Source organism: Pan troglodytes, chromosome 8, assembly GCF_028858775.2.
Source record: "Pan troglodytes isolate AG18354 chromosome 8, NHGRI_mPanTro3-v2.0_pri, whole genome shotgun sequence".
Lineage (NCBI taxonomy): Eukaryota > Metazoa > Chordata > Mammalia > Primates > Hominidae > Pan > Pan troglodytes.
The window spans coordinates 115,637,903-115,651,795 of NC_072406.2; the positions used below are offsets into that span (position 1 = coordinate 115,637,903).

At 45.8% G+C, this 13,893-nt stretch overlaps 1 protein-coding gene across 2 annotated transcripts in view; it reads left to right on the forward strand.

The window, feature by feature from the left end:
- Positions 1-13,893, forward strand: part of NEURL1 (neuralized E3 ubiquitin protein ligase 1) — a 99,178-nt gene that overhangs the window by 36,360 nt on the left and 48,925 nt on the right. The window lies entirely within an intron of this gene.

Genomic DNA, 13,893 nt, shown 5'->3' on the forward strand with positions numbered 1-13,893 from the left:
TTATGTATTTGGGTCTTTTATCTTTTTTTCTTGGTTAGTCTAGCTAATGGCTTGTCAATTATGTTTATTCTCTCAAAAAAACCAACTTTTTTGGTCAATCTTTTGTGTTTTCTTTAGTCTCAATTTATTTTATTTCTACTCTGGTCTTTACTATACCTTTCCCACTACTAACTTTGTGTTTTGTTTGTTCTTTCTTTTCTAGTGCCTTGAGATACTTCACTAGATTTTTTTTTTTACTGTATTCATTTATTCCTATAAACTTTCCTCATAATACTGCTTTTGCTGTATCCTATAGGTTTTGCTTTGTTGTGTTTCTATTTTTATATGTTTCAAGACATTTTTAAATTTTCTTCTTAATTTCTGTATTGACCCATTGATTGTTCAGGATCACGTTATTTAATTTCTATGTATTTGTACAATTTCACAAATTGTTGTTACTGATTTCTAGTTTTGTTTAATTATGGTCAGAAATGATAGTTGATATGATTTCAGTTCTTTTTTTTTTTTGCTCTGTCACCCAGGCTGGAGTGCAGTGGCACGATTTGGGCTCACTGCAACCTCTGCCTCCCAGGTTCAAACAATTCTCCTGCTTCAGCCTCCTGGCTAGCAGAGATTACAGGTGTGCGCCACCACAGCCAGCTAATTTTTGTGTTATTAGTAGAGACGGGGTTTCACTGTGTTGGCCAGGCTGGTCTGTAACTCCTGACCTCAGGTGATCCACCTGCCTCAGCCTCCCAAAGTGCTGGGATTACAGGCATGAGCCACCACACCTGGCCATGATTTCGGTTCTTTTAGAATTGTTGAGACTTGTTTTGTGGCCTAAAATGTGGTCTATCCTGGACAATGTTCTATGTGCTGATAAAAATAATATGTATTTGCCTGGGCGTGGTGGCTTATGCCTATAATCCCAGCACTTTGGGAGGCTGAGCAGGTGGATCAAGAGGTCAGGAGTTCAAGACCAGCTTGGTCAATATGGTGACACCCTGTCTCTACTAAAAATACAAAAATTAGCCAGGTGTGGTGGTGTGTGCCTGTAATCCCAGCTACTTGGGAGGCTGAGGCAGGAGAATTGCTTGAACCCAGGAGGCGGAGGTTGCAGTGAGCCAAGATTGTACCACTGCACTCCAGCCTGGGCAACAAAGCAAGACTCTGTCTCAAAAAAAAAATGTGTTCTAGAGCTGTTTGATGAAATGTTTTGTAAATGTCTTTACATAGTGCAGTTTAAATTTAATGTTTCTTTGTTGATTTCCTATCTAGATGATCTATGCAATGCCAAGAGTAAGGTGTTGAAGTCCCTAACCATTATTATATTGGGTTCTGTCTCTACTTTTTGAAACATTTTTATTTTTTTTATTTATTAGAGGTGGAGTCTTGCTATGTTGCCCAAGCTGGTCTTGAACTCCTGGCCTCAAGCTACCCTCCTGCTGTGGCCTTCCAAAGTGCTGGGATTACAGATGTGAGCACCATGTCTGGCCCCCACTTTTTTTGAGACAGGGTCTCACTTTATTGCCCAGAGTGAAGTGCAGTAGCATGGTCATAGCTCACTGCATCCTCAAACTCCTGGGCTCAAGTGATCCTCCTGCCTCAGCCTCCTAAGTGCATACTACCATTCCTGGCTTTTTCTTTTATTTTTAGTAGAGATGAAGTCTCACTATGTTGCCCAGGCTGGTCTTGAACTTCTGGCCTCAAATAACCCTTCTGCCTCAGTCTCCCAAAGTGCTGGGATTACAGGCATGAGCCACTGTGCCTGGCCTCTGTCTCTCCCTTTAGATCTAATAATTTATGCTTTATATATCTGGATGCTCCATTGTTTGGCACATATAATTTATGATTGCTATGTCCTCTTGCTGAATTGATCCCTTTATCATTATATAATGACCTTGTCTCTATTTACCATTTTGACTTAAAGCCTGCTTTATCTGATGTAAGCATAGCTTTTCCTGCCAATTTTGGTTTCTGTTTGCATGCAATATCTTTATCCATCCCTTCATTTTCAGTCTATATGTGTCTTTACAGGTGAAGTGAGTTTCCTGTAGGTAGCATATAGTTAGGTCATTTATTTTCTTATCCGTTCAGGCAGTGTATATCTTTTAAATGGAGGAATTTAATCTGTTTACATTCAAGGTTATTGTTGATAGGTGAGGACTTGCCCTTGTCAATTCGTTAATTGTTTTCTGATTGTTTTGTGTATCCTTTCTTTCTTATTGTTTATGATTGTGGTTTGGGTTTTTGTTTTTTTGGTAGTGATAAGGTTTGATTCTTTTTCTCCTTTGTGTATTTGCTCTACCAGTGAGTTTTACACTTTTATGTGTTTTCATGATAGTGATGATTGTCTTTTTTGCTTCCAGATGTAGGATTCCATTGAGCATTTCTTGTAAGGCTAGTCCAGTGGTGATGAATTCTTTCAGTTTTTGCTTGTGTGGGAAAGACTATTTCTCCCTAATTTCTGAAGGATAGCTTTGCTGGATATGGTATTATTGGCTGATGATTATTTTCTTTTAGCACTTTGACTGTATCATCCCATTCTCTACTGGCCTGTAAGGATTCTGTGGAGAAATCTGCTCTTAGTCTAATAGATATTCCTTTATATGTGACTCAATGCTTTTCTCTTGCTGTTTTTAGAATTTTCTTTTTTTTTTCTTTTTTTGGAGGCTTTCTCTGTGAACTTTCTTTATCTTTGACTTTTTACAATTTGACTATAATGGCCTCAGGGAGGGCCTTTTTGAGTTAAATCTATCTGGGAATCTTTGAGCTTCCTTGATCTGGATGTCCACATCTTTCCCCAGACCTAAGAAGTTTTCAGCTATTATTTCATTAAATAGGTTTTCTACACCTTTTTCCTTCTCTTCTCCTTTTTTTTTTTTTTGAGACGGAGTCTTGCTCTGTCACCTAGGCTGGAGTGCAGTGGCGTGATCTTGGCTCACTGCAAGCTCTGCCTCCTGGCTTCATGCCATTCTCCTGCCTCAGCCTCCCGAGTAGCTGGGACCACAGGCGCCCACCACCATGCCTGGCTAATTTTTTTGTATTTTTAGTAGAGACGGGGTTTCATCATGTTAGCCAGGATGGTCTCGATCTCCTGACCTCATGATCCACCCGCCTCGGCCTCTCAAGGTGCTGGGGTTACAAGCTTGAGTCACTGCACCCGGCCCTTCTCTTCTCCTTTTAAAACTACTGTAATACAAATATTTGATTGCTTAATAATGTCTCATAAGTCTTGTAATTTTTCTTGACTTTTTTGTTCTTATTTCTTTTTTTCTCTGACTGGGTAATTTCAAATGACCTTTCTTTTTTCTTTTTTTTTTTTGAGATGGAGTTTCACTCTTGTTGCCCAGGCTGGAGTGGAATGGCGTGATCTCAGCTCACTGCAACCTCTGCCTCCTAGGTTCAAGTGATTCTCCTGCCTCAGCCTCCTGAGTAGCTGGGATTACAGGCATGAGCGTGACGATGCCCGACTAATTTTGTATTTTTTTTTTGAGATGGAGTCTCGCTCTGTCACCCAGGCTGGAGTGCAGTGGCACGATCTTGGCTCACTGCAAGCTCTGCCTCCCGGGTTCACGCCATTCTCCTGCCTCAGCCTCCTGAGTAGCTGGGACTACAGGCGCCTGCCATCATGCCTGGCTAATTTTTTGTATTTTTGGTAGAGACGGGGTTTCACCGTGTTAGCCAGGATGGTCTCGATCTCCTGACCTTGTGATCCGCCCACCTTGGCCTCCCAAAGTGCTGGGATTACAGGCTTGAGCCACCGCTCCCGGCCTAATTTTGTATTTTTAGTAGAGATGGGGTTTCTCCATGTTGGTCAGGCTGGTCTTGAACTTCTGACCTCTGGTGATCTGCCTGCCTCAGCCTCCCTAAGTGCTGGGATTACAGGCGTGAACCACCGCGCCTAGCTCAAATGACCTACCTTTCAAGTTCAGAGAATCTTTCTTCTGCTTGATCAAGTGCTGTTGAAGGTCTCTATTGCATTTTTTATTTCATTCATTGAACTTTTTGGCTGCAGGACTTCTGTTTGTTTCTTTTAAAATTGTTTCTATCTCTTTGTTGAATTTGTCTTTCACATTGTGAATTGTTTTCTTGATTTTTATCAGATTGTCTATCTGTATTTTTTTTTTTGTATCTTGTTGATTTCCTTAAGATCTCTTTTTGAATTCCTTTTCTTGAAATTTGTGGATTTCCTTCCCATTTGGGTCTCTTACTAGTGAGTTATTATGTTCCTTTGGTGGTGTCATATTTTCTTGACTTTTGAGTTTCTTGTGTCCCCACATCCTCACGTTGATGTCTGTACATCTAGTGGATCAATCACCTCTTCCAAAATTTTTAGAATGGCTTTTGTAGAGAAAGGTTTTCATCTGCAGTTGGGTTGTAGTGTGCCAATTGGAAAGAGTGTGATGACTCTGTTTCTGGATAGGTGCAATGGTATAGTCTCTATGCAGCTTCTTCAGCTGCACTGGACATCAGCAATAACTGTGAGCACCCCCGTGGCCTAGGCTGTAGATGTTTGTACACTGGCATCATAGGTTGTTAATGTCCTCAGTGTTGAGGGCTCTTGAGGTCCTCCTATTCTCATTTAACCCACAAGGGGAAGACTTAGCCAAGGGGATCTCTCTTGGTATCAAGTCTGACATGGCCTACAAGCCGCTGCAGCAGCCCTGAGTTCCAGGTGCAGGTGCTTGGAGTGGCTGTGGGGCTGGGGTCCTAGGCTGAGGGTCTTGCAAGCATATTATGCCACCTGGGTCATGGGGTGCAACTTTGCTGTCAGTGGCAGGGTTGGATATATGTTGCCCACAGAGCCAGCATCTGTGACTCTGAAGCACCGCCTATCAGCTCAGCCCCATAGGCTGGGTTGTACCTGTGATTCTACTGCTGGGAGGGACAGGGCACAGTACTGGCCTGACTCCTGGGAAGAAGTGCTCTAAAGATTTGGGCCTGGGAAACAAGGCATGGCTGCAATTCAGGAACTTGAGCCAATAGGGTTCAGCAGCAACTCAGATCCCAGGGGATGAGGCATTGTGTAGTGTGACTCTAGAACAAGGGATTGTGGGGCTTGGCAATAATCCTGACTGTGTGATGCCAGGTGCAGCAGCAGCAAGTATCCCAGAAAGGTGGGGCACAGCTGTTGTTTGGGCACTGAGGGGGCAAGGAACAGCACAGTGATGACTTTACTCCCCAGGGAGAGGGGTATGTCAGCGGCTCAGACTCTAGAGGGCTAGCCCAGCTCTGGGGCAACAGAGTACTAGGGTTGTTTGGCCTGTAGGGCAGGATGTCTCAGTTCATCCACAGCTCTATTTCCCTGGGACATGGGGTACTAGGTCAGCTCAGTTCTGGGATGCACAGTTCCTCAGCTTGGCCAGGGCACTGATTCCCCAGGGGCTGGTGTGCTGCTTCAGCTCATGCCTGGGGGTGATAGGGGACATGACTGTCCTGGGCAGCCCAGGAACTATTTCCCTGAGATGCAGAGCACCACTTTAGCTTAGGCACTGGGGTGAGTGACTGCTCCAGGTAGCCAAGGTACTGTTTTCTGGGATGTAAGGCACTCCTTCAACTTAGGCACCAGAGAGATGTGACTGTCCTGAGCAGCCAAGGTACTGTGTTTAGGAGGCAGGGTACCTAGGAAATCAGTCAGGCTCTGGCCCAAGGGGGCAGAAGGAGGGGTAGATGGAGTGGCTCTCCCTCTGCTGGGCCCTGCAGGGAAGGGTGTAACAGCTGCTGGCAGCTTGGCTTGGGGATGTTGGGCCACTGGGCTGGGGTGCAGGGTGGCTTAGCTCCAGGGATGAAGGGGACCCATGGCAACTCATCCTGGGAGCAAGACGTGCTCCAGCTGTTGTTCCAATTCCAAGATGGCATAGCAGAGTAGCCATGTGGGCACAGGGGGCATGGCACAGCATTGGCTTCTTCTTTGGAGGAGCACTGCTGTGTGGACTCCAGGCAGCTTCCTTAGCTGAGCTTGGTGCCTGTGAGAATTGCAGGGACTCCAGTGGTGAGGTCTGTAGGTGGCCAAGGTGTTGATGGGGGGTGCCTCTTGCTTACCTCCTGGTTTCCAGCTGATCCTGGTGGGGGGATGGAGTGGTAGAGTCCCAGCATTTTCTTCTGTTCTCTGTGTAGCCATCTCAAGTTTCTGTCACCCATCTGATGAACTCTGGCACTCTCCCTCAGTTATTTTTGTTAAAATAACAATGTTGACCGGGCGCTGTGGCTCAGGCCTTTAATCCCAGCACTTTGGGAGGCTGAGGCGGGTGGATCACCTGAGGTCAGGAGTTTGAGACCAGCCTGGCCAACATGGTGAAACCCCTTCCCTACTAAAAATCCAAAAATTAGCTGGGCATGAGGGTGGGCACCTGTAGTTCCAGCTACTTGGGAGGCTGAGGCAGGAGAATCTCTTGAACCCAGGAGGCAGAGGTTGCAGTGAGCCGAGATTGCGCCATTGCACTCCAGCCTGGGTGACAAGAGCGAAGCTGCATGTCTCTCTCTCTCTCTCTACCTATCTATCTATCTATATACCTATATCATTGTTTATTCATTGTTTTGGCTATCTTTGTGATGGGGAGGAGCGCTAGCGGGTTCCAGTCTTGTTCTCCTCCTGAGTGTGATAGCATTTTTAATGGACAATCCTTTAGGGCATCTTTCCAAAGCTTTCAACTTAGTTTTTGTTTCTGTACTTAAAAAAATTATGGTAAAATACACGTAACATAAAATTTAAACATTTAATTTAACCATCTTAACCATTTAAGTGTACAGTTCAGTGGTATTAAGTACATGTGTTATTTTGCACCATCCATCTCCAGAACTTTGTTCATTTTCCCAAACTGGAACCCTGTACCCATTAAACACTAGCTTCCCATTTCCCAGTGCCCCCAACCCCAGGCAAGCACCATTCTGCTCTCTGTCTCTGTGAATTTGAGTACTCTAGGTATCTCAGATAAGTGGAATCATACAGTATTTGGTTTTTTTGTGAGTGCTTATTTCACTTAGCATAATGTCCTCAAAATTCATTCTTGTTTTAGCATATATTAGAATTTCTTTCCTTTCTAAGGTTGAATGATATTCCATTGTATGTATGTGCCACATTTTGTTTATCCATTCATCAGTCAATGAACACTTGGGTTGCTTCCGTGTTTTGGCGATTGTGAATAATGCTGCTATGAACATGGGTTTATGAATTCTGTTCAAGTCCAAGTCCCTGCTTTCCATTCTTTTGGGTATGCACCCAGAGTGGAATTGCTGGATCATATGGTAATTCTATTTTTAATTTTTTGAGGAACTGATTCATCTTAGTTTTTATAGAAGTAACACTTTTTTTTCCCCTACTCCCTCCTCTCACACTCTTATATATATTTTTTGAGACAGGGTCTCACTGTGTCACCCAGGCTGGAGTGCAGTGGTGTGATCATGGCTCACTGCAACCTCCTGGGCTCAGGTGATCTTCCTACCTCAGCCTCCGGAGTAGCTGGGACCACAGGTGCACACCACCATGCCCGGCTAATTTTTGTATTTTTTGTAGAGATGGGACTTCACCATGTTGCCCAGAGTGGTCTTGAACTCCTGAGTTCAAGCGATCTGCCCACCTCAGCCTCCCAAAGTGCTGGGATTACAGGCGTGAGCCACTGTGGCTGGCTTATGCTTACATTTAATAGGTTTTAAAATACAGCTTTATTAAAGTATAACTGACAAAAATATACTGCATATATTTAAAATGCACAGTTGATGTGTTTTGACATATGCATATACCTGTGAAATCATCAGCACCATGAACTTAGTGGACATTTCCGTCACCCTCACAAGTTCCCTTGTGCCTTAAATAATCCCCTCTCCTACTCCTCCCTGCTGCACCCCCCCACCTCTGCCATAATCAAGTAACTGCCAGCTGCTTTCCGTCACTATAGATTAGTTTACAGTTTTTAGAGTTCTATGTAATGGGAATCATACAGTATGGTCTCTTTTTTTCTCTAGCTTCTTTCACTCAGCATAATTAGTTTGAGATTCATGCATGCTATGGTGTATATCCATTTATTTATTTATTTATTTATTTATTTATTTATTTATTTGAGACAGAGTCTCTCTCTGTCGCCTAGGCTGGAGTGCAGTGGCATGATCTCAGCTCACTGCAACCTCCACCTCCTGGGTTCAAGTGATTGTTGTGCCTCAGCCTCCCAAGTAGTTGGGACTACAGGTGTGAACCACCACGCCCGGCTTAATTTAGGCACAGATTTACCCTGGATTAGGCCGAGCACGGTGGCTCACGCCTGTAGTTCCAGCACTTTGGGAGGCCAAGGCAGGCGGATCACCTGAGGTCAGGAGTTCAAGACCAGCGTGGACAGCATGGTGAAACCTCGTTTCTACTAAAAACGCAAAAACTAGCTGGGCATGGTGGCATGTGCCTGTAATCCTAGCTACTCGGGAGGCTGAGGCAGGAGAATGACTTGAGCCCGGGAGGCAGAGGTTGCAGTGAGTAGAGATAGTGCCACTGCACTCCAGCCTGAAAGACAGAGTGAGACTCCGTCTCAAAACAAACCAAACTTTTTTTTCCAACCACCTGCTACCCACTGATGAGCATTTTTTCTTTTTTGTTTATTTTCTTTCTTCCTTTTTTTTTTTGAGACGGTGTCTCGCTCTGACACCCAGGCTGGAGTGCAGTGGCACGATCTCGGCTCACTGCAACCTCCGCCTCCCGAGTTCAAGTGATTCTCCTGCCTCAGCCTCCTGAGTAGCTGGGACTACAGGGGCATGCCACCTTGCCCCGCTAATTTTCGTAATTTTAGTAGAGGAGGGGTTTCACCGTATTGGTCAGGCTGGTCTTGAACTCCAGACCTCAGGTGATCCACCTGCCTTGGCCTCCCAAAGTGCTGGGATTACAGGCATGAGCCACTGCACCCGTTTTTTTTTTTTTTTTTTTCTTTTTCAGACAGGGTATTTCGCTGTTACCCAGGCTGGAGTGCAGTGGTACAATCATGGCTCACTGTAGCCTCGACCTCCCAGGCTCAAGCAATTCTCCCACCTCAGCCTCCTGAGAAGCTGGGATTACAGGCATACACCACCATACTTGGCTGATTTTTGAGCTTTTTGTAGAGACAGGGTTTTGTGATGTTGCCCAGGCTGGTCTTGAACTCCTGGGTTCAAGCAATCCTCTCACCTTGGCCTCCCAAATTGCTGGGATTAAGGCATGAGCCACTGCACCCAGCCAATGAGCATTTTTTCATGTGCTTATTTGCCAGTTATATATTTACTTTGGTGAAGTGTCTGTTTAAATTTTTGCCCATTATTTTTCATTAGGTCGTTTTCTTATTTTTGAGTTTTAAGAGTTGTTTATATATTCTGGATTCTCTATTAGATATGTGCTTTGCAATGAATTTCTCCCTGTCTGTGGCTAATCTTTTCATTCTCTTAAAAGAGATTTTTCATACTTTTTATGTCCTATTTAAATAAATCACACAGTTTTCTGGCATACCAACCTGTCATCAAGTTTAGGGACAACACGGCTTCTCATTATGGGTGGCAGTTCAGCTGGAGGGAGCAAAGGGGTGTGTGGGGACACCAGGGAAGACACTCCCAGCTTTGAAGTTTCCATGTACTAAGGGCATCAATCAGAATGTTCTCCAGAGGAAATGGAACTCATCTTATGGCTGAGGACCCTGTTTTTAACTTGAGCAGGCAATATGTCCAATGAAAAGACCACACATTTCAGCTTCTTGTCCAGCTTGGTGTAGGCATGTGACTACATTCTGGTCAATGAGATGCAAATTAGAATTGTTGGGTGGACTTTGAATAAGGCTCCTTTAAAGAGGGGCAGGTAGCTAATATATGTCCTTTGGTTTTGGTTTTCTGTGTTCTTTCTGTTTCTTGCCTGGAATGTGGGCAAGCTGGCTGGAGCTTCAGCTTCTATTTCAGACTATGAAGCAACCTTGCAGTGTTATGTGGAAGATGGGGTAGAAAGATGAAAGAAGCCCAGGTCCCTGATAATTACAGAGCTGCCACACTAGCTATGTCTGTGTACCTGCAGACTTCCTATGTTAAAGAAAACACTTAATATATTTTAAAAGCAATGTTATTTCTGTTTTTTATTACTAGCAACCAAATGCAATTCCTAACAGACACAGCTGGTTAACATAGCAGTGCATCAGGAGGAAGTCAGCTGTATTGCATATATGCTTATATCATTGAGATCATAATGTGAGAACATTTTAACCCCTGCTTTTCTGCTTTTAAAATTTTCTTTTATTTTCAGACTTTTTTTAAAAAAATTTTTTGAGATGGAGTCTTGCTCTTTCACCCAGGCTGGAGCGCAGTGGCCTGATCTCAGCTCACTGCAACCTCTACCTCCCGAGTTCAAGTGATTCTCCTGCCTCAGCCTCCTGAGTAGCTAGGACTATAGCCGTGTGCCACCACACCTGGCTAATTTTTGTATTTTTAGTACAGACAGGGTTTCACCATGTCGGCCAGGCTGGTCTCGAACTCCTGTCCTCAAGTGATCTGCTCACCTCAGCCTCTCAAAGTGCTGGGATTACAGGTGCGAACCACCACGCCCAGCCTTCACACTTATTTTTATCACTACTTTTTTCTCCAGTACCATCACCATCTTCAACTTTATCATCTTGTGCTTAATGTCATTATCATTATGAATAAGAATCATTTTCGTTACCATAACCATCTTTAGAGGATTCTCTTCTTGTTGATGGAGGGTGATTTGTGTATAAAATGTATTTTTTTAAATTAAATATTCCATTGGGACGAAGTGAGGGGAGGCCGAGGGAGCCTTTGTCATTGAGGAACATATGTGGAAAGGGGTGGAATTGGTACTCAGACTTAGGACAGCTTCAATATTCATTGGTCATGGGCCACATCAGTCATTTCTGTGCTGCCAATGGCCAGGGTTGCTCCCACATGGGGATGCCCTCTAGGCATGTAAGTGAAACAACAGGGATGGATTTCAGTCTTCTGCCAGAGTTGGCTGGTAGGGCAGGTCAGGGTCAGTACTGCTTATAAAGAAAGGCAGAAGTAACTGAACTCGATAGTATAAGAAATAAGAAACTGTTGGAGGGTCTTGAGTTGGGGAGTAGCATGGTTTGTGTAGGAAGGATTAGGGATGGGGTGGAAGGGACACACAACTGGGTAGTAGTAGTCCAGGCATGAGGTGATGCAGGTCGTGTGTTAGGCAGGTCATGGGTTAAGTAGACATCAAGAGAGGATTAAACATACATACATACATGCCTACATACATACATAATCAGGGGAAATGCCTGTGTGAAGAAAAATAAGGAGGAAGCTGGGGGAGTCTGGGGGAGCCATCAGACCTCAGTGCAAGTGGGACCCTGAGTGAAGGAGAGGGGTAAGAAAGGAAGGAAGTTTGGTGGGAGCATATCAGACTATAGTGCAATTCTAAGAAAAGTTCTGCAAGACCTTGGAGTATCCTCCAGCCAGAGCCACAGTCCCTGGCCAGTGGAGCCCCACATCTCCCAGGAATGGTCCTGCCTTAATATCCCTGCCACATGCATCACTAGCTGGGGTGAGCTGTGGGAAGCATTGCCTTGGAGCAGACATGGGGATGGACTTCAGAGCTCCACAGCTGGGGCCATCAGTCAAGCATCCACCCTGCAGTGGAAGATCCAGAGGCCCATTTTCCTGGATGACATGGGGATGACTGGGGTGAGGGACATGAGAAGGTGACTGCTGTTGTCTCAGGCCTATCTATTGCGATAACAAATGCTGGCCTGCACTGACTTAAGCAGTAAGGAGCTGTACTATGCAGAAAACAGGATGTCCCAAGGTGGGTGGCTTTCAGGGTTGGCTGAGTCAAGGCTGTAGGATGAAGTACTTCCCATCTCTCTACTCTGCCATCCTTGGGTTGGTTTCCTTCTAGACCAGTAGTGACATGGCCATGGTGGTCCCAGGAATTGCAGCTGGACACAGTGATATCTGGAGAAAGGAGAACGACCCCTATGTTCTGTGGAGCAAGGATCCCTTTCTCAGAGGGGTTCCAGCACATTTCCCACTGCTGGGAAATCTATGCCTCATTGGCCAGAAGTGGGTCACCTGGCCATTCTTGACCATGTCACTGAGAAGGGGAATGAAACCATTGTGATTGGCTTATTGCCAGGGTATGGCACGCTGGCTGTATGTGAGAATTGCTTGGGGAGCTGGGCCCCACACTTCAGATTTCTCTATGAATTGGTCTAGCGTGGATACTGGGCATCAGTAATTGTTTTTGTTTTTGGTTTTTTTGAGACAGAGTCTCTCTCTTGCCCAGGCTGGAGTACAGTGGCGTGATCTCTGCTCACTTCAGCTTTGACCTCCTGAGCTAAAGCGACCCTCTCATCTCAGCCTTCCAAGTAACTGAGACTACAGACACACACCACCATGCCCAGCTAATTTTTATTTATTTTTTTGTAGGGACAGGGTCTTGCTATGTTACCCAGGCTGGTCTCAAACTCCTGGGCTCTAGTGATCCTCCAGCGTCAGCCTCCCAAAGTGCTAGGATTACAGGCATGAGCCACCACACTTGGCTCTACCAGTAATTTTATTACCTCCTAGGTGATGCTGATGTGCAACCAGGGCTGAGAACTGCTGTTGTCTTGGGGTGGTGTAGATGTTGGGCATCAGCCACCATGTCCATTACAGTCACTTACTAGTTTTTTGTGGCTTAGACAAGTCACTTACCCTCTTTCAGCTTTGGTTTTCTCATCTGTAAAATGGGGTCTGGCAATAGTTACCTCCTGTGCTTCCTGGGAAGACTGAAACAGTTCGTGAGTGCTCGTAGGCTTTGCAAACTGTAAGTCACTGACACCCGGGGGCTGGCTGCTTATCATTCTTATTCAATTTGGAGGGAAAGCACAGCTCCCTCTGCTGCCAAGAACAGCCAGGGCAGAGATTTCTCTTGAGCACAGCTTCCTGTCATTAAAACAAAAAAACGAAAGAGAAGGGAAAACGACAGACTGGGAAGCCACAGGCAATTGCAGTGGGCTTTTTTCTTCTTGGAAGGCGTGGGTTTGAAGGCGCTGCTATAAATGGTTTATGCAAATGAGCTGGAGGCGCTCTGTCCCCTGCCGCTTTAATCCGGGAGAAGCTGGGCGGGAGCCAGGCACAAGGTTTTCCGCCCCTCCTCCCTGTAGTCCTGCAGTGGGGTGGCTGGGGGCAGGCAGATGCTCTTCTGCTGCCTCCAGGGAAGATGGTCAGATAAGGCTCTGCACTCTGGCTCCCCCATGTTCCAGGACACACCTGGCTGCGTGGCTTCTTGGCTCTTTCTGCTTGAGTGAGCACAGGCTAGTGCTGCCAATAGTACTGCAGGAACAAGGAGGGCCCCCACTGGTGCTGCGAGGTCACGGCCAGGCAATCTGTCACCTTTGGGTCTCACTGGGTCCACAGGGACCTGGGGCACTGGAGAGGAGCAGAAGGGGGAAGAGTAACGAGCCCGCACCATCGGCTCCAGGCTTTCATCTTCCCTCCCTCCTCCTCCTCTTCCTCTTTTCTTCCTTTCTTCATGAAATCTACTTTGAGCATTATGGAGTGACCACCTTGTCAGATGCTAAGGATCTAGAGATAAAAAGATACCTTTCTACCTTCAGGGTGCTCCCAGTATGGGAAGGGCCTCCTGCCATGGCTGCAGGGCTGGGGCTGCACAGAGGACTGGCTGGACAGCCTTGGAGAGGGATGATCTGGTCTATTCCATCCCAGGGCATTGGGATGATCTCAGAGGAAAGGCTCTTCTGAGCTGGGGGCTGAAGGTGAGGTGGGAGTGTTTGTGGGACCAGTGCCAGGGAGGGGCACTCCAAGGAGAGGGACAGTGTTCAAAAAGCAACAGACAAGTGATGTGCCATGTTCTAGAACACAACTGGCTCGTGTGCATGGAGCATAGGTACATGGGGTGGGGTGGGGGGGGGTCAGGGAAGGTGAGGCCAGACACATGGG